The following is a 26,203-nucleotide window of genomic DNA, read 5'->3' on the forward strand; positions in this document are numbered from 1 at the left end:
CTCGATGCTTGTCTTACTGGGGACCTTTCTTTGAAACTTGATGTATATTAGACTAAAACAAAAGCAAAAATAACTACTAAATCCTCTAAGGCACTAGTTTTCAAAGTAGTGGTACTGCCCCCTAGGGGGTGTTCGGGGACAATCTTGGCAGGAAGGTGTCTCAAAGTATCTAAATGACTATGTGGCTATTACTGACATTCAGTTGGCAGTGGCAGGGACCAAAGATGGGAGGAGCAGGTCCACATCGAGCTAGATGTTCCCACCAACCATTCATGCAGACTTAAAAAAAAACCCCAAAACTTGTATGTAATTATCTAAGCCTAGAACCAAGTTCAGCTTTACATAAAAACACTGATATGCACGGTTTTAATATACACTGAATTTTTCAGAATGTTAGTCCAGTGTAAACTGGGGAAAGACTGTAGGTTTCTTTTAAATTTTACAAAGAACTAATCAGCATCTTTGAAAATTATATCAGTGGTTATACGTGGTATCCGAGCATTGCTAGAGCACGACCATAATCATTTCTGTTTCAGTTCAGTTCAGTCGCTCAATTGTGTCCAACTCTTTGTGACCCCGTGGACTGAGCACACCAGGCTTCCCTGTCCATCATCAACTCCCGTAGTTTACTCAAACTCATGCCCATTGAGTCAGTGATGCCATCCAACCTCCCAATGTTTCTGTTACAAAGAGGTGTGTTTGATTCTTTCACTGTATTTTCTAGTGTACTTGTAGCCAAGCATTTTCAATTGTTATTAATATGTTCTAACTAGGTTGATATTAATAAATTGAAATGTTAACTGTAAGCCCAGAGAAACTGCTAAGAAAATAACTTTTAAAAAAACATAGTAAATGAAACAACAAAGGAATTAAAAAGCTACAGTAGAAAATATCTACTTAATACAAAAGAAGGTAGTAATGGAGGAATCGAGAAGCAAAAATGACAATTAGAAAACAAGTAGCAAAATGGCAGATGTGATTCCTACACAACATTCCTCCTAACAAAAGTAGAATAACACATGCTTCCCAAGTACACATGGGACCTTCTCCAGGACAGACCTACGTTAGACCACAGAACAAATTTCAGTAAATTTGAAAGGACTGAAATCATATAGAGTATACTCTCTGATCACAGTAGAGTGAAATTAGAAATCAGCACCAGGCAGACATTCAGAAATAAGTCGAAATTAAACAGCACACACCTGAATAACCAAAGACTCAAAGAAGAGGAAAGGGAAGCTACAGAATACTTCTCCAGTTTATAGCATGTAGGTAAGCAATGCTCAGAGGTAAATCGGAGAAGGCAATGGCACCCCACTCCAGTACTCTTGCCTGGAAAATCCCATGGACGGAGAAGCCTGGAAGGCTGCAGTCCATGGGGTCACTGAGGGTCGGACACGACTGAGCGACTTCACTTTCACTTTTCACTTTCATGCATCGGAGAAGGAAAGGGCAACCCACTCCAGTGTTCTTGCCTGGAGAATCCCAGGGGCAGGGGAGCCTGGTGGGCTGCCGTCTCTGGGGTCGCACAGAGTCGGACACGACTGAAGCGACTGAGCAGCAGCAGAGGTGAACCTGTGACTGTAAAAGCCCCTTGCTCCTTGGAAGAAAAGCTGTGACAAACCTAGACAGCGTACTAAAAAGCAGATATATCGCTTTACTGACAAAGGTCCATATAGTCAAAGTTGTGGTCTTCCCAGTAGTCATGTATGGATGTGAGAGTTGGACCATAAAGAAGGCTGAACACCAAAGAACTGATGCTTCTGAACTGTGGTGTTGGAGAAGACTCTTGAGAGTCCCTTGGACAGCAAGGAGATCAAACCAGTCACTCCAAAAGGAAATCAGTCCTGAATATTCATTGGAAGGACTGATGCTGAAGCTGAAGCTCCAATATTTTGGCTACCTGATGCCAAGAGCTGACTTACTGGAAAGGCCCTGATGCTGGAAAAGATTGAGAGCAGGGGGAGAAGGGGGCAATAGAGGATGAGATGGTTGGATGGCATCAGTGATTCAATGGACATGAGTTTGGGCAAGTTCTTGGAGATGGTGAAGGACAGGGAAGCCTGGCGAGCTGCAGTCCAAGAGGTCACAAACAGCTGGACATGACTGAGTGACTGAACAACAAGAGGTGCAAACAACCAGTGACTATTAATGGGCATAGAGTTTCTTTTCAGAGTGACAAAAATGTTCTAGAATTAGACAAAGGTTACGGTTGCAAATCAATGTCAATATACTAAAACCACTGAATTGTAAACTTTAAAAGGTGAGTTTTATGATATGTGAATTATATCTCAATTAAAACAAGAAGACAATGGATTCGTATTAGTTTCCTGTAGCTGCTATAACCAATTACCCCAAGCTTGGCGGCTTAAAAGAAGAGAGCTTTATTTTGTTACAGTTTTGGAGGCTGAGTTTGAAATCAGTTTTACTGGGCCAAAATCAGGTTGTTGGTAAGGCTTCAGAGCAGAAGAGAAGCTGCTCCTTGTCTCTTCCAGCTTCTGCCAGCGAAGGGTTCCTTGACTCGTGGTTGAATCACTGTAATTTCTGCCTCTGTGGTCACAGTGCCTCTTCTTCTCTATGTCAAATCTCCCCCGCTGCCTCTCTCTTACAAAGGCACTTGTGATCTGATTTAGGGTCTATCAGATAATCCGGGCTTCCCAGGAGGTACTGAAAATGAAAGTGTTAGTTGCTCAGTCGTGTCTGACTATTTGTTACCCCATGGACTGCAGCCTGCCAGGCACCTCTGTTCATGGGATTTCCCAAGCAAGACTACTGGGGTGGGTTTCTATTCCCTTCTCAATGGGATCCTCCTGACCCAGGGACTGAACCCAGGTTTTCTGTATGGCAGGCAGATTCTTTACTGCCTGAGCTGCCAGGGAAGAAAAGTCTGCCTTGTGCCAGGTATGGATGTGCGAATTGGACCATAAAGAAAGCTCAGCACTGAAGAACTGATGCTTTTGAACTGTGGTGTTGGAGAAGACTCTTGAGTCCCTTGGGCTGCAAGGAGATCAAACCAGTCAATCCAAAAGGAAATCAGTCCTGAATATTCATTGGAAGGACTGATGCTGAAGCCGAAGCTCCAATACACTGGCCACCTGATGTGAAGAACTGACTCATTGGAAAAGACCCTGATGCTGGGAAAGACTGAAGGCAGGAGGAGAAGGGGACAACAGAAGATGAGATGGCGGACGGTATCATTGACTCAATGAACATGACTTTAAGCAAGCTCTGGAAGACAGTGAAGGACAGGGAAGCCTGGGGTGCTGCAGTCCATGGGGTCACCATGAGTTGGATCTGACTGAGCGACTGAACAACAATAATATTGATATATAGGTGTTCATTATTCAGCATATTAAAGGGTCTGATTGAACTGGAAACCACCAATCTATAAGATCAGAGTTCCTTAGTATGACATACAGGAATCCCAGTTTTTCTCCAACTTCCCTTTACAGCTTCATCTTCTCCTCCGACTTTCTGCTCTGGCCGCCTTATGCCAGGCTCCTGCCATGCTGTGTCACACTTTCACGCTCTGTGTCTGTCGCTCCCCCATGAACATACTCTCCTCTCTTTGTCACACATCCTATCTTTCAGGTCCTTATTAAGCACCTCTCTGTGAATCCTTTCACAGTTTCTCTAGGAAAAAGTGCCATCTCTAGTCTCTTTACTGCCACACCGTTTTGACATATCAGTTCAGTCGCTCAGTCATGTCTGACCCCATAGACTGCGGCACACCAGGCTTCCCTCTCCATCACCAAACTCATGTCCATCGAGTTGGTGATGCCATCCAATCATCTCATCCTCTGTCATCCCCTTTTCCTCCTGCCTTCAATCTTTCCCAGCATCAGGGTCTTTTCCAATGAGTCAGTTCTTCACATCAGGTGGCCAAAGTACTGGAGCTTTAGCTTCAGCATCAGTCCTTTCAGTGAATATTCAGGACTGATTTCCTTTTGGATTGACTGGTTTGATCTCCATGCAGTCCAAGGGACTCTTAAGAGTCTTCTCCAATACCACAGTTCAAAAGCATCAATTCTTCAGTGCTGAGCTTTTTATAATCCAACTCTCACATCCATACATGACTATTGGAAAAACCATAGCTTTGGCTATGTGGAGCTTTGTTGGTAAAGTGATGTCTCTGCTTTTTAATACGCTGTCTAGGTTGGTCATAGCTTTTCTTCCAAGGAGCAAGCATCTTTTAATTTGCACTTGGTATTTTATTAATTTGTTTATATATCTGGTTATCCTACTAGACCATATTTCTTAAAGTAGGGACGATATGATGTTTAATCTACATATATGTTAAGTACGATTGACATATAAAAGGCATAAAACATTAAGTACGATTGACATATAAAAGGCATGTATTTTGAGTGAACAAATTAACAGTTGATTATCAGTGATCACTGTAAGTACCCAAGCAATCACTGCTCATTAAGAGCAGGGCTTGAATTAAATTTTACTCATCCAGGACTTATGCTGCTTGTGGAAAGATCCTGCTCTCTGAGTTTTTGAGAGTTCTCACAATAGTTCTATGTGACCTAGATTTGTTTGGAAGGACATCTTAATTTTTTTTTTTTTACAAATATGAATATATAGCTCAAATTTCTCAGTGTGCTATTTAACATATTAATAATTTCTTGAATTTTACTTCTTGAATATTATCATATTTAAAATAACATTCAGTTCTGTGTTTTAGTAAAACATTTTAATTTTTTTTCAGGAAACAAGAATTCAAATTATTCTTGATGTGAAATTCCAGGACTTCCTCCAACTTTTCGTCTTTTCCCTATCTCCCAATGACTACCACTGACTTATAAGGTAAATTTTATCTATAGGAGAAACATCGATTAGCAGAAGTGCACTTCTGATTATTCTGAGAAAATAAATTGAAAAATCAATGTGATAAAAAAATAAAAATTAACATGCTTTCCATAAACCGGAAGGATATAAATTCCTCCTAAATATAGTAATACCAAATAACATATGCATTATCAGTAAATTAACCATAATAAATATTGAGACAGGTTTTATAATCATATATTTGAAATTTGGTCCATAAAATATTGGAATAGATGGACAGAATTCAAATACCCTTAGCATTCACAGCCTCACAGCCTCAGACAAATTGTGTTTACAATTTTAAGGAAATTCACACTGAAATATGGATAAAACAAAATGCTTGAGATTTCCATAAAATAATTGTGGGGGACATGGGGACTTAGATGAAACAAGTTTGGCCATGGAATAATTGCTGAATCTGGATTCACTACTCTATGCTCTCTACATTTATATACATTTGCAAATTTATATCATAAAAATTTAAAAATAAATGTTCAGTGGGGAGAACATATTTTGATCAATTGAAGAGTGCTTATAGATTTTTTTGGTTTGTTTTATGGTTAACTGAAACACATCAAGTCTTCCAGTATAACATAGGATGGAAATCTAGTTTATAATGCCTATATTATTCATTAGTATCATTGTGTAATTTACAATAAAAGAAATTTCCTGTTAAATTCCTTCGAATTTACAGTTTCCATACTTTCTCATTTGGCAATCTTTCTCATTTGGCAACTTTGTTAATGTAACATAAGGCATGGTTTACAGGCTTCAGTGAACTGTAGAAAGGGCATGCAACTGAGAATCATGTGACCTTGGTTTCCATCCTGCCTTTGCTCTTGGGAATCTCTGTGACCTGGGACAAATTGTTTAATCATTCTGTGTCTAAGTTTCATCATTTGTATAATGAAGGAGTTATAATTAATCTTTTCTACAATTCAGACCTCTACCACTTTTTTTTTTTTTTCCTTTGGACATTTTATTCTGAAAAAGTAGAAGAGGATTTTCCTAAAAACAGACAGGAAGGAGCTTAAAACTATTTTCTAAACCCTTAAGTCAGGGGCCAAATAATCAAAATGGAAGAGCAATTGACCCAGAGAAAGAACCTCATTTTGAATTAGAGAAAGGGAAGAATACAACTCCAGTTTAAAAAGAAATATCTGACGATTTTATCAGGAAGAAGCAAAATGGTGCTAAAATGGAAAACTCAAGCGTGACAACACAAGTTGTGTTAGTAACTGTAGCAAAGAGAAACCATGAGGTAACCTGGGTATTTAACTTGGCACTGCCCAAATTCCATCTAGTTTATTCTTGGTAATTTTAGTAAAATCCAGTATACTTGGGAATATCCAAATGGTAAACATACAAGTGTTGAAAGGGTTACAATAGGCAAAGCTAAGGGAACTAGGACCAGCTGACCCAGGGAAAGAATGCTGGACCAAGGGAAGCTGTAATAACAACCTTCAAATAGGCAAAGAAATATTATCCAGATGAAGATAAGGAGCTGTTTTAGTCAGCTGGGTAGAGTTGGAGCTTATATTACAGAAGAAAGAATTATAGTTAGGCTTAGGAAAAACTTCCTGGCACCTGGGAAATTGGAAATGCTTCTTCTCTGGAGATCTTTAAGCAAAGGGAAGACATCTACCTTGAGATGATTTTAGCGTAGCCTTCCTGCAGTTGTGAGGATGACTAAATGATGCCTATCTAGTGATTTATGTCCAAATCTTATAGATGTGGGTGAAAATAATTGCTTTGGTGTGGACTGCAGATACAAATCTGGCAGACACAGATCAGGCCTCATTTCCTTCTCTGATTCTTTCAATTTCCTGCTCCCTTGAACTATCATAATCATCAACATCAAAAAAGTTCTTATTAAGCTCTAGGTGCAGGTGGAATATGCCAGCTTATTGCCAATAAAAGAACATAATCTCCATCCTCTTGAGTGTCTAGTCCTTTCCCCCCACGAAAAAACGCAACAGAGTCTCAGGGATGTAACTTACAGCACAGGGCATGTAGACACTAATATTATAATAACTTTGTATGGTGTATGAAAAGATCTAATCATTATGTTGTACCTGTGGGGGAAGAAAACTATTGTGATAAAAGTGCAACATGGAAAGGCTGGCTTATGGATTTCATTGCTGGTTTAGTTTGCTTTGTGATTCCTTTTTTTTTTCTTTTGTGATTCCTTTTCTATAGGAACCCTCTTAGGTTCCTTTGTGGCTGAGAGAGGTAAAAAGAGAGAGAGATGATTGTGCTACATTATGACCAATGTGTTAGCAGAGAATTAATGCTGCTAGGACAGAGGAGGACAGGGGCATGAGAATTAAGGTAATAGGTGCCATCATCATAAGAGGGAAATGGAAGGAAAATAGCAGGAGTTAATGTAAACAAATGAAGAGAAGCCAACTTGTAACTTCTTTGGTGGGTCAGCAAATATTTATTAAGTGCTGACAGCAAAATGCAAATGCACAGGTTTTGTCTTCATGGTGCCTACCACTGCTCTGCTATGGCTGCAGGCTTAGACAAGGGTATCAAAATTATTGGGGTTAAAGAGGACAGCCATACCTATGTATACATATAGCTGATTTATGCTATGGTACAGCAGAAACTAATACAATATTATCAAGCAATTATACTCAAATTAAAAATAAAGTACAGGAAAAAAAAAAAGACAGCCATGACCCTTCTTTGAAAGTCATTATTAGAGCACTCTGATTTCAGTTTTAGTACTGACTCTGTAATACAGGGAAATCTGTTTTTTTGTGGGCAAAACATAAATGACATTGGTGACCTGACTTGCAGACTTGGTTAACATACAGCATGAAACGCTTCCATCTAAGGAAACCACTATTAGTGTGAACTTTGACTCTTCTGTTCTCTCTACTGTTTTGCTGAATTTTTTCTGTACTTGCCTTTACCTCCACCCCCCACGTCCAGTGCTAGCAGTGTGCTGATGAAAGATGAAAGAAAAAGCAAGCTGTTAAAGAGACAGTGCACATATCACATAGATGCAACTGTTAAATGTGTTTAAACTATACCTTCAACACCTCATTTAAGGATGTCTGGAAAGTGGCAAAAATACATCTTAAAAAGGTAATCGTGGTGACTCTATGTGGAAGAGAATTGTTCAATTAGGTGTGAAAGCTTTTCTTTTCCATTTCTTTCTCTTTAATCTGTAAGCATTAGGCAGTGAGATGAAACTTCTCCCTTTTCTAATACTGAATTTTCAATTTGGTGTTTTAAATAATGTAAATTTTTTATGTAGAAAATTATTTTTAGCTTATTGTTCAATAATTGTTTTTATAACTTTGTTCCAAAAAGGATATGAGTTGGCTCATTAGTCAATTACATTTCTTTATGAGAGGTGAGATTTGTTTAATTGTGTGTGTGTATTTGTGTGCACATGTATATATGTGTGTTTTAATAATGTGTTGAGGAGAAAAAACCTTAGTGGAAACCCATTCTGAATATACAATTTAAATAAGTAAAATACAATTCATTTTACAAAAATGTTACTTTATACTAAATTGTTCAACTGTTCAAGAAACTGTCTACAAGTAAAATTTTTACACACCTGATATGGATAAGAACAAACAAGAGTCTATATACAATGTCATTTAGTTATTGTTGAATGCACACTGAGGTCACCCTTTCCAATCAGTGGGATCAGGAATGACTTCCCAGTTTTAGGTGTTGTTTGTAAACATTTTCACAGTAATATGATTAAGGAAGTAATTTAATTAGCCTTATTTTCCATTTGGGATCCAAAATCAGGAAAAAGAACGTGCTTGATTACACATCTCAAAGCATTAGAAATGCATTTTTCCACCCTATGTCATAGGAACAAAGTTCATGTACTAGTATTAGATGAATCATAATTCTGTTCTTACTTCTGTAAGCCCCAGCACATATATGAATCATTAATTTCAGTTTCAAATGATTTAAATAGAGCCCAGAAAGCTTCTAGGAGTCATTAGGGCCTCTGACTTTGATAGTGATTTTGTATCTCATTCTCCACTTTCTTATACGAAATCAGATCTAGATTGCAGGCCATCTCCCCTACACCTGAACATGAATGTCACTTATGATTTTCAAAGGACTAATTAAAGCAACAGAGACAAATAAAACACTGACTATGCATATAAAATAAAGGCTTCCCAAGTGGCGCTACTGGTAAAGAACCCACCTGCCAATGCAGGTAGACAGAAGAGACCCGGGTTTGACCTCTGGCTTGGGAAGATCCCCTGGAGAAGAAAATGGCACCCCACTCCAGTATTCTTGCCTGGAGAGTCCCACGGACAGAGGAGTCTGGCAGGCTGCAGTCCACAGGGTCCTAAAGAGCCAGAGACCACTGAAGCAAGTTAGCATGCATGCATATGACACACCCTTTCACATTAAGCTTCCAAACTGACGGAACTCTGTCAGTTAGTTGTTCAAAAAATCACCAGTGGAACTGAAATTCATTGAGATAACTGACAGGTTTTTCTTTTAAATTTTTTTCTATATTTCATTTTTTTAAGAGGAATTACTCTTAAGTCTGTCAGCTCAGCAGTTCTGGGTTCTACACTCTAAAGAGCAGACTTCACTTATTTGTCCTAATATCTACTGCCATATCAAAGACCTGCAAGCTTTTTCTGTAAAGGGACAGACAGTAAATATTTTAGGCCTCATGTGCCATACAAACTCTGTTGCAAGGACTCAACTTTGACATTATACCAGGAAGGCATTGCTGACACTACATAAATGAATCAGTGTGCTAGTGTTCCAATATGACTTTATTTATAAAAGAAGAGTCAGACTGGATGTGGCTCATGGGCTGTAGTTTGCCAACTTTTGGTCTATAAAATGGCTATATTCATAAAACAGTGGATACAGGAAAGGTTCTATGCCAAATTTAAGGGCATAGGAGTAAAAATTCAAAGACCTTTTTCTTTTAAAATTTATTTTCCCAGTTTTATTGAGATACAATTGGTATAAAATATTGTATTAGTTTTAGGTATATGATATAGTGATTTGGTATCTGTGAAAATTATGAGACAATAACCACAATAAATTTAGTTAACACTGATTACCTCAAATAGTTACAAGTTTTTTCTTATGATGAGAACTTCTAAAATCTACTCTTTTAACTTCTTTAAACATATAATTCAGTATTGTTAACTACAGTTGCCACGCTGTACGTTCTATCCCCAGGGCTTATTTATAACTAGAAATCTGTGCCTTTTGACCACCTTCACCCATTCCACCCAGCACCCACTTCCCACCCTGGCAACCACCAATCTGTTCTCTGTATCTATAAGTTCAGGTTTTTTTAGATTTTACATATGAACATTTAATCATTGCTCCATGTTTTAGAACTTACATATACTGTTAGACATTCCTTTGCTTTTGAAAAAGTGGGATTTGTTTCCCACTGGACCATGGGGAAAATGCATGCTGTATACGTGTTTGTTGTTAGATGGACTCTAATTCTGTTTCACACCACCTTCATCATTGATTTCGCAAATCTGCCCACTTACTGCTGGTTGATTCATGTTTACATACATACTGCACACTGGCTCAAAGTCCATTTTCTCTCTCTCTCTATTTTTTTTTTTTTTACCACTTCTGTCCCTGCCAAAACACTAAAAGTCAGTGTTTATATAATTAGGTCAATAAACACATATTGAATATACTGGGTACCAGGCCTTATGAAAAGAATGGGGCTCAGATAGAGTCCCTCATGGAGTGCCTGCGCTGCGCCGTGCTTAGTCGCTCAGTCCTGCAGTCGTGACGGACTCTTTGCAACCCTCTGGACTGTAGCTCGCCAGGCTCCTTTGTCCATGGGATTCTCCAGGCAAGAATACTGGAATTGCGTAACCACACTCTCCTCCAGGGTATCTTCCCAACCCAGGGACTGAACCCAAGTCTCCCATGTCTCTTGCGTTACAGGCATTACAGATTCTTTACATGCTGAGCCACTGGGGAAGCCCCATGGAGTATATACCCAGTTAGGAAAACAAATAAGCAAAATTAATAGGTAAAACACAATGTATGCACTAGATAGTATTGAAGCATGTCAGAGGGAGATCTGCTTTAGGAAATTTTTTGAAAGATGTAATGATGAGCTGAATTTGAAGAATACACAAAAGTTATCCAGGCAGAAAAGGAGGGAAAAGTCTTTCCAAGTAGAGCAGAAGTCACGTGCAAAGGCCTAGAGATGTGTGAGCCCACGAGTGCTCTGGGAACTGTAGGCAGCGCAAGTGAAGCCTGTTATGGTTAATGATGCTGGAGAGATGAGCTGGGTTACATCATGCTGAGGAGTTTGGACTTGGTTCCACTGACGAATTTGAAGAAGGAACGTGGTATGATCAGATTTACACTTTAAAGTCTGCAAGTGAGAAACAGAATGAAGAAAGTGAAAGGTGTAAGAGGCAGGACTGGTGAGAAGGCCTTTGAAATAATTTAGGGAAGAGATGGGGCGGTTCTGAAGTAAGATAGTAGTAGTATTTATTAGGGCTTTCCTGGTGGGTCAGAGGGTAAAGAATCTGCCTACAGTGCAGGAGACCTGCGTTCAATCCCTGGGTTGGGAAGATCCCTTGGAGAAGGGAATGGCTACCCACTCCAGTAGTTCTGCCTGGAGAATTTCATGGATAGAGAAGCCTGTGGGCTACAGTCCATAAGGCTGCAAGGAGTCGGACATGACTGACTGATACACAGTGCAGATGAAGGCAGGGAAACCTAAATAGAACTCTCATGTTGATCTGAGCATTCTAGTATGTACCAGGTATGATGCTTTACCTTGAGGAAATCCTTAAAACAGTAACATAAGGAGAGGGTTGAATGAAACTGCAAGCACCTCATTTTACACATGAAGAAACTAATTTGGGTTAAATAATTTGCTCAGGTTTGCAAGATGACAAAGTTGAGATCTGCACTCATATCTCTGTGACTCCAAGCTTACTTTGTAAATTTTTAGGACATATTCATCATTGATAAGAGGACCAGGGAAGGTGGGAGTTTTATCAAGAAGAATGACCAATAATCTCAAATGCCTCAACAGAAATTAAAAGATGAAAGACTCAAACTACATTGAAAGGATTCAACAGTCATGGATGATCTTGCTGCTGCTGCTGCTGCTAAGTCACTTGAGTTGTGTCCGATTCTGTGCGACCCCAGAGACGGCAGCCCACCAGGCTCCCCCGTCCCTGGGGTTCTCCAGGCAAGAACACTGGAGTGGGCTGCCATTTCCTCCTCCAATGCATGAAAGTGAAAGTGAAGTCGCTCAGTTGTGTCCAACTCTTAGCGACCCGATGGACTGCAGCCTACCAGGCTTCTCCGTCCATGGGGTTTTCCAGGCAAGAGTACTGGAGTGGGGTGCCATTGCCTTCTCCGATGGATGACCTTAGAGGAGGGTAATTTCCTTGGAATCAGGAGGCCTGAGATCAGGTGGCTCAGGGAAGAGAGATGAATGAGGTGGTATGGGAACCACCCTCTCAAGACATTTCACACTAATTAAAACAATTTTAAATACTCTGTAGCTTTCCCACTGCTCTCTGTGGATTATTCCCCAAACAACTGAACTACCTGACATAAAAATATCTTCACTCATGCTTAGAATGGTATCTGCTAAACAGTGGGTGCTCTATAAATCTGTCGACTGAATAAACTTTCTTCTTTAGCACTGATTCTCAAGAAAAACGAGAAATACTTAACATCTATGTTTTGGACACAGATATGTTGATAATGTCCAGTCCCAAAGGAGAAGTATTCATTCTCTCAATGGTGTTTGAGGAATCTTTTGGTCCCTTTCCAGGGGGTAGAAAATGCCAACTCCAGTTAATAAGAAGGAAGTATAAAGCTGGGTCCTCTGCCTGAGGTCACATAATGTACCATGGTGAAGGCCGAAGACAAGATCGCCTGTGGTTCCCATTGGAAAGCTTCCAGCCACTGTGCCCCCATATCCTTCTGCTCTGGCAGCAAATGTCTTTTTCTTTCCTTGATTTTCTTCTGCTCCACTCCCCTTCATTAATCTAGATCTTATGTATAGTTCTTGCTGACCTGTATTTTCTTCTGTTTTTCTCACATATAAACTAGGTCTCTGTTTCCAACATTGCCTGATAGTCATGCCTTAATTCTACAAACATTAAGCATCTGTGCACCAACACTGCTTTTTGGCACTGTGAAAACAGAAGTGAATGGCAGTGTGTTCCCTTCCCCTGCTTTAAAGTGAGTTTACGTGGAAGGATTTCCACCCGCTTGGTGTTACACTGACTTGATTTTACACCGACTTGATCTTACACCATCTCTACTTTGTATTCATGGTCTTCTTCCAAGTAGCTGACCAAATGTTCACTGTTCTATTTGTAGCATGGCCCAAACTCCTAAGCCTCACTGAGGTGAAACCGTGGGGACCATATTTTCCATTTAACATTAAGGGCCTCTTCCTTCCTCTTTCAGATAGCTCCTTTTGGTGCTTCAGTGGTTTTTTTTTTTTTTTTTTGGTTGGCAAATCAGACTCAACTCTTTTGCTTTGTCTCCAGTTCTCATGTACTGATATATTTCAGACAATTTATCTGGGCAGATCTGACCCATTATATTTTCTATTCCTTTTGCAGACAGTGATAAGGTTTTCCCATGTCAATATCGTCTACTCATAATTTGAGTTTACTAGTTAAGCCACTGAGAATCCTGACCTTATTTTGATCCTCTCATTTTATATTTCATACCAAAGGGAAACAAGCTTCACAGTCACATCTACACCAAAATTAAAGACACAGAAAATACTTTCTATCTGAAGAAATTAATACAAATAATGTCATTTTCGTATTGAGTCTGGTTCTATTATTCATGCCTTCCACTTTAAAGAAACTGTAAGGAATCTATTTGTTTTGTTTATTTTTTGATGTCTGGTTACCATGAAGCAAATATTCTGAATCCATTTGGAGAAATATACAGAAGGCTTACTTGAGTCTTCTGTTAAGTTTGTCTTGGGAGACTGTATCATTACTGCTGTAAGAGTGTAATAAAAAGTGTTTCTGGAGTATAAGTGAAAAAGGTGGTCAAAAACTCTTAGAGCTGAAAGGACATCAGAGATAAGGAAATTCAACTGCACACTTTTAGAGATGAGGAAACCAAAGCTGGAAAAGATGATGATGTTCCTTAAAGGCTAGTTCAGGGCATAGTTTCCACTTCTTTCCTTTGCTCTAGAACTGCTTACATCGTAGGATCTTAATGCTATATCCATGTATGTGGGTGTGCACATACCGCTAATCAGATTCTTGCAGATTAAAGTTACTGTTTGAGATGATTTTAGAGGTTCAACTTTGACTATGATGTCTTCTTATGTGAAATTCTAAAATATATGTGTGCATTTTGCTTACTGTATGAACAGGAAAATCACAAAAGCAGAAGGGCTCTCTTGAAGTTTACAGTCAAATGCAGTCACTAGCAACATTTTGGATCTTGTTAACTCTCATTTTAATGACAGATCGGGTAGGGGTTAGAAGTTGTGTATTGAAAATACTCCCTTGCTCAGAAATGACCCCTCTAATCAACCTGCCCGTTAGAGATTCATTTAGTTAACCAAACTCATCTATTAAATGGATTGTAATTAGCTCACCAGATTGCTTCTGTGCCTCTCGGATCTGCTGCAATGAATAAATTGAAGTTTGATCTTGGGCAGGGAGGAATGCTTTTGAGAAGGACAGGCAGAAAATCAGGTTGTGGGTAGCTAGAACTTTGGGAGAGGTGGATAGAAAGAACACTGCAAAGGTACCAAAAATCTCTAATTTTCAATGCTGCCTTTAGCCAAAGTACTCGGATGGAAAGCACATACATATTATAAAGTACATGTGAGCACTTAGGCAGATTATGCTTCTGCATGTGGTAAAAAGGTCCAACTTTGAGCAAAAATATTCCATGGTGCTAGAAAGGCAACTGAAGATCAGGGTGAAAGTTTAAGAGCATATGTGCAAGTGAATCCATATGAGATGGTTTTATGAGATGGTAAAATATTTATTTCTCTTTGCCTGTTAATGATATCAGTTATTACCTCTCTCCAAATAAACCATCCATGCTGGAAATAACTAGAGCTCATTATGAAGCTTAAAAAGGGTACATGGCATTTGCAAGCATTGGAATTCAAGAGTGCATAGGTTATATATACATTCAAAGGATAGATTTTGGCTGGATTGTCTGGACTGATGATTTCATACCCAAAATACCTGCCATGCCATTTATTAGACTGAATTGATCTGTACTTTTCTGAATAGTCTTTTCCCCCACCTCTATCAGTAAGGTGAATACAATGATACTGGTTTCTGTGGCTATAGACATATTCAAAGAATAAAAGTTGACTTCATACACATTTATTAGTTATATGATTGACTAGTTACTTGATCTTTCTAAGCCTCAGTTTAACTATCTGTAAAATGGGGATAATGGTAGCCTTTGTCTCATTGAGTTGCTGTAATTTCATTAGGGTTAAATGAGATGTACTTATACAAAACCTTAGAGGAGAATCTGGCATATAGTAAGCACTCAGTGTTAGCCCAGTGTTCCCCATAAAGGTCAACTGTTCTTGCTCCCAGACAAGAATGCACATGAATTGGTTAGTCTGAATGTCAAGAAGAGGTGGAAGAAGATGATACATTAATAAGGTTTCAATGGCAGCAGTTCTGGCCCTCCAAGCTTTCCCCTCCTCTCTCTGACCTGACTTCTGTACTCTTCCGTAAATCTAACCAGTGGGACTCCTCCTGCCTCCTCTCCTTAGACCTCCAGTGTTCTGACCATGGTCAGCATGGCAGCCTATTTCTCACCATCCATAACCCCGATCTTGCATTTTGTTTCTGTGTTTGCATCACAACAGCTCTATCTTATGAACTGAGGCACACTGAAAACTCCCACTCTCTTTCTCTTAGAGAAAACATGAATTCTAAGTAGGTGAAGGTTTCAAAATTATTCAGTCGCCACCTGATAACCTGACCTCATTTTTTCTCTTTGCTCTTAGAAGAGAAACGTGAAAATTATGTTAAATTGGCAAAGTCTATTAAAGTTTTTTGAGAACTTTAGTTTTTAACTTTATACCTACCTGTATGTTTCAAATGTTTAAAAGTCTACACCATTTTTGTAATGTAAAGAAACCTACATATGCAAACTATAATAATAATCCTCTTCTGCCTAAATTGTGATTTGTCCTATGTGTCCTAGCTTCTACCTTATTGAAAACAGGATTAAAAAAAACAATGGGCTCATTTAACAAATATCTTTATGTCTCCATTTGGCAATATAGTTGCTGAATGACTGACTGAATACTTAGGAACCCAGGAAACAGTGTATTGGAGCTCCGAGATGATTTTATCCCAGTTAACATCTGGGGCTTAATTGAGGGCAAAGATCACAACTTAAAGAATTTTATGTTTATTGTTTATAAACCATATTCTCACCCTATATAGCTCTATGAGAATTTCCGCAAGGGAGGTTTCTGAATTCTTTCACAGATTTCCCTGTGGGAATTCTCACAGAATTATATAGGATGAGAATCTGGCCCTTCCTAGGCTTTACGATATGTTTAGAGAGGGGAGTAGGAGCTCAGCTAGGTTATTTTTATTTTCTACTGAATTCTTCTGGGGGAAGTTGCACTTTTTGAATCAAGACTGTATGTGTTTTAAAATTTCCAAAGACTTTAAAACAGCAAGGTCTAAAGAATGCAGTAATGTTTAATAGTCTAAACCTTGGATTTGAACGTGTGATTTGAGAAGATATTTCCCAAACCTTTTAAATAAGTGTTTCTTCTTCTATGGTTTCTATAAGCGGAAAATCTTGGTATAAAATACCATATTTAAGTTGGAATTTAGATTTAAAAGCCCTTGATTAATGAGGTAGTTCTTTTTGAAATGACTAGAGTCCACATTTATGGTGAATTATTATTAGTAAAACTTTACATTAGAACAGCTGTAAATAGTCTATTATGTTAATATGACAGGCAAATTAACAAATAGCGTAACAGCGTGAAACATAATACAGCATGTTTCCCCAAAAGGTCAAAGTGCCAACAGTACTGAATAAAATGATTCTCTTGTTTCTTGAGGTGACTTAAAGGGCAGCTCCTAAAATATGAGCTGTAGTCCTTTAAATGTCTACATGACTATGACAATGCTGAGGACTTCAGCCATAACTTCAATATCTACCCTGGAGAGTAGGAAAAAAGAAAGTACATTAGAAACGGTCTTCATTTTCACTTCATGAAATTTCAAGCTTAGGACCTCAGTAGGTTATTTTCTCTGGAATCTCTCTGATTTTGTTTTTTCTGTTACCCACATAATTTTATGTATTGTAAATGAATTCTTTTTAAGATGAAGATAATGAATACAGTTTTATGTGACAGTATTGACATCTCTGACTCACTTTATATGCACGTGTTGTGCAATTCCTCACACTTTCCTCTTTGGAGTTAGTGATCTGACGTGGACATCCATGGATTGTAAAAATACACAAAAATATCCATATAAAATGAAGCCAAGGGTCAGCAATCAACCAGTAAATTCAGAATGGAAACAATAAATTTTTAAAAAATTCCTTGCTAGAGTTGCAGAGGTAGGTAGCCATCTTTTTGTCTTGATGAAGCTAATGTTTCATCAGAATTTCTTTTACTCATCAGAATTTCTCCTACATGCTAGATGCTTTCAAAAGTTACCTCATTTTCTTCTGGCAATAACCCTGGTAGGTATGCATAATTAATCCTGTTTTACAGCTGAGGAAATAAAGATTCAGAGGTAAAATGACTTGCCTGGTCACTCAATTGGTGTGTGGCACGTTTGAGAACTGAATCCAACTCGAATACTGATCTCTGCTCACTATAATATAACACAAAAATTAGGGTACATTAAGACTTCCCCAGTGGTCTAAGGGTTAAGACTCTATGCTTCAGCTGCAGGGTACATGGGTTTGATCCCTGGTTGGGGAAGTTCTGCATGCTATATGGGGCAGACTCCCTCCCCCCTCAGAAGTTAGATAATAGTTTGTGGGGATTTAGAAAGCATGCCCGGTTAGTCTATCATACTGTGCCATGTCTGTGTACACTTATTTCATTAAGCCATTACTGAAACTAGCAGTGTGTCCTCAACTTAGGCCATCTAAAATGATGGTGTTTGTTTCATCAAAGGTTTATAAAATCTAACTTGAATCTCCTGAATGAAGGACTCAAAAGACTCTCATTCAAAGTAAGAATCAAACATGCATACATGCTATGTTACTTCAGTTGTATCCAACCTTTGCGACCCTATGGACTCTAGCCCACCAGGCTTCTCCATCCATGTATTCTCTAGGCAAGAATACTGGAGTGGGTCTCCATGCCCTCTTCAAGAAAATCTTCCTGATCCAGGGATCGAACCTGGGTCTCCTGCATCTCCTGCAATGAAGGCAGACTCTTTACCACCGAGCCACCAGGGAAACCCGAGAATCACACATTACTCTCTCCGTATTCGGGTTCCATTAGCAGGATTTTCACGGACTTGATCAAGCAGTTCGATTAACCAAGATATAAAGTTGGTGAAATATCTCCATCTAATAGTTCTTATTGACCACTCTCAGGCATATGTGTATATACCAAAACATAAACCACATACTGTATTTATATTTCTGGGCTAAGGAGTCTTTATAAACGTGCTGGAGAACTTTAGGAGTGAAACACTGAGGTAGATAACCTATTAGACCCAGAGAAGGAGCTTTATGGAAAGGTCTGTATTCTTAAGCACACTACGGACATTCTCTTCAAAGCAATTTTCTAAATGACTTTAAGAGGCTGGTGGGCTTACCTCTCTCCTGCTCTCTTGCTTATCATGGATGGCTGAGTCCCAGATTAAGCAGAGTTGCTCAAATACCCCATTGGCTGACCTCGAGGAACAGTGTCAGGGCTAGGGAGGCCCAGATTCCTCAGGACCCCGTGCAAGCCTGACAGTTCCTTAGATTGTTTGCCAAAGTCTGCTGCAGGCTGAATGTGGCTCCGAGTGGGACTTGAGCCCCCCGCGCTCGGCCACAAACAAGCCATCTAAGTAAACACAGTGCCTTTGGTATGCAAATGACATTTCAAGGAGGTCTCCTAGCTCTTCCTCCAGAGCAAGCTGCTGCTTCTAAAAGCTCTAAGCGCAGAACTGACAGAACTCTGCTTCAGAGACGAGTCATATGGCTATTGCCTGAGGATGCATGCAACTGCTTTGTGGTGGGGTTGCTCACTCTCAAGACCTGAGGACTCCACTGTATGTCCAGAACTCTCTCTGACCTCTTCATGGAGGGCGAGAGGTGAGACAAACAGAGGAAAATAAGATGGGGGTCAAGTCACTAGCTTTATTTTCCAGCTTTAATTCCTGTTCCTTCTTATTCTTTTGCCTTTTTAAACATGTAGCAGCAGTCAGAAGGTGGGGGGGAAAGCCTATTAAAATGTTCAGATGCCTTTTGAAAAAAAAATTAAATTTCCCCATTTGCTAAATTTAAAAAGTGTCTTACCCTTCCTTGAGATTCTGTTCAGTTGCACACATGCCATGTAATAGAAGGAGCATCAGATTTAGTCTGGGAAAGTCCTGGCTTGGTCCTAGTTAGAGATGTGATTTTATCTTCATTTGGTCACTATTTTATTAGTTGTAAAAAGGTGATTTAAACCTATCTCACTGGATTTTGGGGAGAATTAAATGAGATAATGTCTACTAAGACCCTGGTGGAGGCCCTGTACAGTAGGCACTTACAGATACAGAGCCAATATTATTAGCCTGGAGAGAGAACTGAACATTTTTCCTCTAAGGATACTCCCTTTTCTGGGTTTCAAATGGACAGGAAGCATTATTAATATTGCCAATGATATTTTACCCAAATCTTGTGATCTTGTACATTCTGTCCTTCCTGTGAAAAGTCCTACTCACTTAGAACAAAAAGAAGCTACTCTTCTTTACTCCTGGAAGAAAAAGAAAGCCTTTAATCAAGCTAGCAAACAGTGATTAAGGATCCAAACGATTTCTGGTTACATAAGCATTAACAATAAGTTATTGTAACACAGTCTTGCTTCTCATTCACTCTCCAGACAGTCCCTACATCTTCAAAAAGTTGTCCATCAGTTCAGTTCAGTTCAGTCGCTCAGTCGTGTCCGACTCTTTGCGACCCCATGAATCGCAGCACGCCAGGCCTCCCTGTCCATCACCATCTCCCGGAGTTCACTCAGACTCACGTCCATCGAGTCCGTGATGCCATCCAGCCATCTAGAATGGACTGGTTGGATCTCCTTGCAGGCCAAGGGACTCTCAAGAGTGTTCAACACCACAGTTCAAAAGCGTCAATTCTTCGGCGCTCAGCCTTCCTCACAGTCCAACTCTCACATCCATACATGACCACAGGATAAACCATAGCCTTGACTAGATGGACCTTAGCCGGCAAAGTTGTCTGTATTTACTGCCATCTCCTGAGACTGTGCTGGCCACACACATTTGGAATTGTGAAGCAGTCTCCTAATTAGAACCTCTGCTTCCAATTGCTCTCCATTCTAATCCATATTGTATCTGATACTATATGAATACTCCTTTGCTCCCATTACACATGAGACTAACCAAGATCTCTGAAAAACAGTATATATGAACACATAAATATGGAATCTAGGAAAATGGTACTGATGAAGCTATTGGCAGGGCAGGAATAGAGACTGACACAGAGGGTGGACATGTGGACACAGGGGCCGAAGGTGAGCGTGGACCGAATCGGGAGAGTAGCAGTGACATTTATACACGGCCACGTGCGAAAGGGAGAGCTGGTGAGAAGCTGCTGCACGGCACAGGGAGCTCGGCTTGCTGCTCTGTAATGACCTAGAGAGTAGAATGGGGTGGGAGGATGGAGCTGAAGAGGAGGAGATATGTGTACAGATATAGCTGACATAAGAGATGTATGTTTGATCCCTGGGTTGGGAAGATCCCCTGGAGGAGAGCAAGGCAACCCACTCCAGTATTCTTGCCTGGAGGATCCCATGGACAGAGGAGCCTGGTGGGCTACAGTTCATAGTACTGCAAAGAGTCGAACATGACTGAAGCGACTTGGCATGCACGTACATATTCCCTGTATCTAATCTTGCTTCCTGCTAACACTGCCTTATTCAATGCACTCATGATTTTAAAACTGTCTTATGTTGAAGGATGGGGCATATGAATTAGAAGCCTAGAAGAAAAAAGTGGTTTCCAAGAGGTACATAATTTTACTTCAGACAGTTACCATTTCAAAACCAATCTATGGCACATAGCAAATCACTAAAAATATATACGGCCTTTCAGTATTTCTTTCAAGGATTTGGAAATGCAGTTTTCTGATGGCCTGGATTTCCTTTAATGGAACATCTGCTGTGGAAGTGTGCTGTTTCCCTATACTTTCTTCCAGATATCCGGAAATTCTGAGGATTAACTAATTTAAGCTTCATCAGGGTGTTCTGTTTACTAATTGTGAATAAATGGCAGGACATATAGCTGATGTTTGATTTGAAAGTGTTCATATTTCATAATTTATCTTTCCTTAAGTGAAACACTTGATAGAAATCCAACAAAAAATAAGATAAAAAGGCAAATAAAGGAATCAGTTCTGTTTTCTTCCGTCATGGCTGGTTTCCCAAATGGATAGATTTTTATAAAGGGAATACTTTTCAAAATGCCAGGAGCCTTGGTAATAAATCCAGAATGACTGAATATCAATTCTAAGGTAGGACATTTTATTCTTTTCATACTTCTAGACCGTTTTATGTGAATCTAATTTTTTTTTTCTGATGACCCTAGGTTGTAAGAAGGTGGCATGATGAGACTTGCCTTGAGCACACATTAACACTGCACATAAGCTAACAAGCAACCTGTCAGCGTTTTCCAGATCTCTTATGTCATAAGGACATGCTTTAATTATTTGGACCCAGAAATATTATTAATAGACATGTGGTGCAAGCAGCGCTCTTAACACTGCTTTAGAAACTAATTTCTTGGAAATGGACAAAGACTGACTTTGTTAAGGTTAATTACTTAGTATTTACCACATCTGAAGAAACACTGATTGAGAGAGTTGCTTTACTGAATAAGGCATGTGATGCTGAGACTATGGATTTAAGAGTCTCCTGAAATTAGCATGGCTTTTAATTGTAATAGATTTAAGTCAGATATAACAATTTCAAACTGAGACTTCTATGTAAATGGTGACAAAGCCTACTGATAGAGTGAAAGGAATGAATTGACTGTATTGGCAATCTTGGTATTTTCCTGTTAAACCTTATTTGTTGCTTAGTCAGTTTTCAGTCAGTTGGGCAGTGCATTCATATTGCACATTCTCCTCAAGTCCTTGGGTTCCTGTATTGTGAACTCCTGCTGCGATTACAGTGCTGCACACAGCAGGTATGGAGCCTTCCCCTGGAAATACTCTCAGTTATCCATTATAGGACAATGCAGGATCAAGAGCACGGCTTGGTACCATGGCAAAGAGCATGGGCTCTTAAGTCAGATGGCCTGGTTTTGAATCTGGCTTGACCATTCACTAAATGTGTGACCTCAGGCCAATTACCTATCCCACCTGTGTCTGTTTTCTCATCTGTCATGCAAGGTCTTGCCTTAACACCCTTCCTCCTGCTTTGCCCACCCATCTTCTCCTTTACCCTCTTTTATTTCAAGCCATAACTTGCCACCTGGCACGTATGTGTTTGTCTATTTGTTCACTTTCTGATCCCCTCCAATGGAATTGAAGGTCTGCGAGCGCAAGAACCTAGTCTCATTTACCCAATACATGTAATCGTGCTTGACATACAACAAAGCAATCTATAGTAAGTTGATGGAGAGCTGAATGAATGGATGAATGGATGGACAATGGAGATAGAAGTCTCCAAATTGGGCAAAATGTCAATTTTCTCTGATGCTCCTGGAAGACTGACAATAGTGAGAAGAAGAAGGAAAAATAAAAACTGGAAGTTTATCACAGGAGTAAAAGAAATAATCCAGGAATGGGAAGAAAGAGAGCTCGATACTAGTGAAAAGAAGAAAGGTCTAGGTAGTGTTAAATTAGTTTCATGGAAACGCATGAGCAGTGAGTCTGTCAGATGCAGGCCATAAGAAAGGCAGTGTGCCAAACTGAACTGAGGTAGAGGCTCATTGGAGGAGATGGCTTTATGCCTAGCTGATGATTTGGGGCAGCCCACACCAGTCATAAAGTGTTCTGTCAGATCCTAAAACAAACGGGACATTATTCTTTCCTCGGAGGATATATAATCAAAGGCAAATGTTAATAAGGTGATGAATGAAGGAAGCTGCTGATCTAGTTCTATACAATGCTGACACATTACCCAGGTGGTAACATTCAATGAATAGATGTAAACAAATTTAATGCATAAATGCAGAGTAAGGAAAATGCATGGCACCACATGCTCTTGGCCACTGAGGCAGAAGAAGTGCTTAGTGTCAAAGACAACCTTGGTCCTTGTCACGAGATCAGCTATCATTGTGGCTGCTCTGAGATTTGGAGCAATGGTTGGTAATGCTTTTCCCTTCATCTTCATTTGAGACTCACTTATCAGGATTTAAAATATAAACAATTGGACTTCCCTGGTGGTCCAGGGGTTAAGACTCTGCACTTCCAATGCAGGGGACCCAGGTTTGATCCCTGGACAAGGAACTAGATCCCACATGCTGCAATGAAAACCCAGCACAGCCAAATAAATAAATACTTAAAAATAATAAAATAAAATATGAACAAGAACTTATATGACCGTCCAGCATCCTGCTCATTTACAATACTTTACAATGCTTTGGATTTGGTAGCTCCATATATTGTGATAATCAGGATGCTCAAATACATTGCCACACGGTAAATCTGGGTAATATCCGCGCCACAGTCATTAGCACCATGTTCCTGAAAGGTATGAAGAGGAGGCGGGAACTCTGCACATAACACTTCACCCCCGTCTACACCTTCCCCACACTTCTTCAGAACAGATGGCAGACAGGCATTAGTTGTCTCATGTTTTGTTTTGAAATGTTTCATTGTAAAATAAACAATTCTGCAGTAGAGTTTTTATTTGTTAGCATATGCAACTAAACTTAAAGTTAAATGCTGTTATCCCACTACCCTTGACCTAAAGCATGAATCAAACAAAAATAAAAATAAAGCATAGAATCAAAAGGAATGAATGAAGCCGAAACCCTACCTGCAACTTAGATCGTTGTCCTGATGTTTTTCAGCACACAGAATCTCCCTATTCACTCATAAACTATGTTTTCATTGTGTTATGTTTAGTTTTATTTTTCATTGCTATTTGTTTAAGATGGTATAGACCAAGTCACCCTAGTAACAATTATTATTGTTATTGCACCATGTGGGAGGTACAATGCTAGGCATAAAAGTGTAAGGTCACTGCTTTCAAGGGATTTAAAATCTGGTTAAGTATTTTTCTTGAAAAATTATAACTAAAAACACTCAACAGTACATACTAAGTGACAGCTATTGGTTTAGACAACAGCTGCAATTGTAGGTCAGGAGAAGGTGAAATGACACACACATAGAATAGAGAAGGAAATGTTTACATGAGATGTGAGTTGAGATTCAGATAAGTAGACAAGGAGACAAAGGCATTCCAAAAAGAAAGGGCAGTGAGAGCAAAGGCACTGAGACAGGAAAAGATGAATTATGGTGGGGGCGTAGACAATGAACTATGGCAGGAATGGTGGTGCTAGAGAGGTAGAAAGTCCCCAGATAGAATGCATGAGAGTTTCCCTCCAAATTTAAAAGTTTCAGGATTATCTCAAAAGTTACTTGGAAGTTTACTCTGTTGCTGAACAGAAAGCTAGTGTACTATACTTCAAATATGACTCCATTCACTCATTCAGTTATGCAGCAGTCTACGGAGCATTCCTGTGTATGCATTAGGTGCTAGAGATACAATAAAGTTAGGATATGGTCCTTTGACCTCAAGAAAATGACAGTTTAATGTGGAATACAGAGAAATACTTGTGAATTACAATCCAGTTTGAAAGTCATAGCCATGTCAAAATTGGAGTACCTTTGGTCTTTCACAAAAGCCCTGCTTTAATGAACCCTCATGAGAATAATGAAGAAGTCGAGGGAGGGACTCATGTATAATAATGAGTCCCTTCAGTACTGCAACACAGGACAACCGTATTGACAATACATGGGACTGGTATGCTGTAAATAGATAATACTTTTCCCTTTTTCTTTTAGTATTGGGAAAAAAGAAAAAAAAAAGGAGATCAGGGGGAAAAATAATCACAATAGAAGGTCAGGACCCCAAAATAAACAGGTACTTTCAGAAGAGAAAAAAATGAATACATTCTGTTATTTCTAATCATAGTTACAGCTTATAGAATACACATTACAGTACTTTTCTGGCACTCTTCTAGGTGTTTCACATATATTAACACAATTATCACAATATCTCAGACAAGTATTTGTACCCCAAGCACAAAGTCAGTAAGAGAAGGAGCTAGGGTTCAAACAATGGTGGTACAGGGGAAGGGGGGTCTTCAGAAAGATGTCAAATAAAGACCATTTAAATCTGAGGAAACTTAGAATGGGTGGAATGAACTGATATGAGAATCCACATTTTTGTTCTGTTTTTGTATTTTTCCATTTTATAAGACTGTGAAAGTGTTAGTCGCTCAGCTGTGTCCAACTCTTTGAGACCCCACTGACTATAGCCCCCTAGGCTTCTCTATCCATGGGATTTTCCAGGTAAGAAAACTGGAGCGGGTTGCTATTTCCTTCTCCAGAGGATCTTCCCGACTCAGGGATTGAACCCAGGTCTCCTGCATTACGGGCAGAATCTTTACCTTCTGAGCCACCAGGGAAGCTGGCAGAAGACTCGTAGTAGAATGAAATGTAAAGAGGGAATGGTCTCTTTTAGATAAATAATAATGGTATTGAATACTGACTGACCATCTATCTGTATGTACCTGGTACTCCACACAAGTACCGTTATTATTCCCATTTTACACTACCACCAACAACAAAAATTGAAGAGACTCCTGTTAGAAAGAAAGAAGTTTGTTTGGTCTTTATCACAACCTACACAGTCAGCAAGTGCTGGAATTTAGATGTGTCTGACAAATCTTTACCATCACTGCTGGTGCTGCTGCTGCTAAGTCGCTTCAGTCGTGTCCGACTCTGTGCGACCCCAGAGACGTCAGCCCATGAGGCTCCCCCGTCCCTGGGATTCTCTAGGCAAGAACATTGGAGTGGGTTGCCATTTCCTTCTCCAATGCATGAAAGTGGAAAGTGAAAGTGAAGTCGCTCAGTCGTGTCCGACTCTGTGCTACCCCATAGACGGCAACCCACCAGGCTCCTCTGTCCATGGGATTTTCCAGGCAAGAGTACTGGAGTG

General features: G+C 39.6%; 1 protein-coding gene and 1 non-coding gene across 2 annotated transcripts in view; one reads left to right on the top strand and one right to left on the bottom strand.

The window, feature by feature from the left end:
• Positions 1–26,203, bottom strand: part of RNLS (renalase, FAD dependent amine oxidase) — a 282,885-nt gene that overhangs the window by 99,202 nt on the left and 157,480 nt on the right. The window lies entirely within an intron of this gene.
• TRNAG-UCC (transfer RNA glycine (anticodon UCC)) lies at positions 23,409–23,481 on the top strand. The gene has a single exon. It is a non-coding gene; the product is annotated as a tRNA-Gly (tRNA).

This window comes from Budorcas taxicolor, chromosome 23 (genome assembly GCF_023091745.1).
Source record: "Budorcas taxicolor isolate Tak-1 chromosome 23, Takin1.1, whole genome shotgun sequence".
NCBI classification, from domain to species: domain Eukaryota; kingdom Metazoa; phylum Chordata; class Mammalia; order Artiodactyla; family Bovidae; genus Budorcas; species Budorcas taxicolor.